Source organism: Coregonus lavaretus, assembly GCF_964263955.1.
Source record: "Coregonus lavaretus genome assembly, contig: HAP1_SCAFFOLD_497, whole genome shotgun sequence".
Lineage (NCBI taxonomy): Eukaryota > Metazoa > Chordata > Actinopteri > Salmoniformes > Salmonidae > Coregonus > Coregonus lavaretus.
In genome coordinates this window covers 245,957-247,500 of record NW_028157881.1, presented here as the reverse complement: position 1 = coordinate 247,500, position 1,544 = coordinate 245,957, and positions in this window count along the sequence as shown.

Sequence of the window (1,544 nt, the reverse complement as noted above, 5' to 3'; positions counted from 1 at the left end):
ACAAAGTAGCCTCTCACTCGCTGCCTGTGGGTGGGAACCGGCTTAGGGCTGTCTGTCTGTCCATCTGTCTGTCCCTCGCTCCAATTGGATAAGGCCACACCGGCCCGGTGGCCAATCGTTGCCTCTTGTGGCGAGGTATATGTACGGCTCTCGAAGTGGCGAGCGGCTCATTCAGACTTTCTGTGACTTTCTCAAGCTACCAATATGAGCGGAAGAGGCAAAACCGGAGGCAAGGCCAGGGCGAAGGCAAAGACCCGTTCATCCCGTGCTGGCCTCCAGTTCCCCGTGGGCCGTGTGCACAGGCTGCTGCGCAAAGGCAACTACGCCGAGCGTGTGGGCGCTGGCGCACCAGTCTACCTGGCCGCCGTACTCGAGTACCTGACTGCTGAGATCCTGGAGTTGGCCGGCAACGCTGCCCGTGACAACAAGAAGACTCGTATCATCCCCCGTCACCTGCAACTGGCCGTCCGTAACGACGAGGAGCTGAACAAACTGCTCGGCGGTGTGACCATCGCTCAGGGTGGTGTGCTGCCCAACATCCAGGCAGTCCTACTCCCCAAGAAGACCGAGAAGGCAGTCAAAGCCAAGTAAATTCGCTACTGCGACTTCAACTTGACTACTCAACCCCCAAAGGCTCTTTTAAGAGCCAACCACCTAGCTCTCCAAAAGCGCAAAGTACCTTTCTATGACCGCAATACATTGAGTGGGTGTATACACAACTATTTCGACATTCTGTGCCCACATGAGGCCTTGCATGAACAACAACACCTACTTGGCCTCATTTGCCATAGCAGGCTAGCATTAGATGATACGTGCCTATAAGCTGTCACTCTTGACTTTGGCGACTATTATTGCGCGTAAAGGGCCGGCGGCGTCCTATTGCGCGCGCACCGGGAGTTTGAGTTTTGGAGAGGCCGGGCCTCCCGTCCAATGGCCAACGGAGGAGGCCTGCGAAACGGGCCAATCGGGGTGGTGGGGAGATGGTGTCCAATCAGCAGGCGCCACTGCCGGCTTTATAAACTTCACATAGGCATTTCGAGGCTATACTCCCGACTGTCAGAGCAGCGCCATGGCCAGAACCAAGCAAACCGCTCGCAAATCCACCGGTGGCAAAGCCCCCAGGAAGCAGCTCGCCACTAAGGCTGCTCGCAAGAGTGCCCCGGCCACCGGCGGTGTGAAGAAGCCTCACCGTTACAGGCCCGGCACCGTGGCTCTGAGAGAGATCCGTCGTTACCAGAAGTCCACTGAGCTACTCATCCGCAAGCTGCCCTTCCAGCGCCTGGTGCGAGAAATCGCCCAGGACTTCAAGACCGACCTGCGCTTCCAGAGCTCCGCCGTGATGGCCCTACAGGAGGCTAGCGAGGCTTACCTGGTCGGCCTGTTCGAGGACACCAACCTGTGCGCCATCCACGCCAAGCGGGTGACCATCATGCCCAAGGACATCCAGCTGGCCCGCCGTATTCGCGGAGAGCGCGCATAAATGAGGATGACCTGAACTCGAATATCCCCCAAAGGCTCTTTTAAGAGCCACCTCCATATTTCCA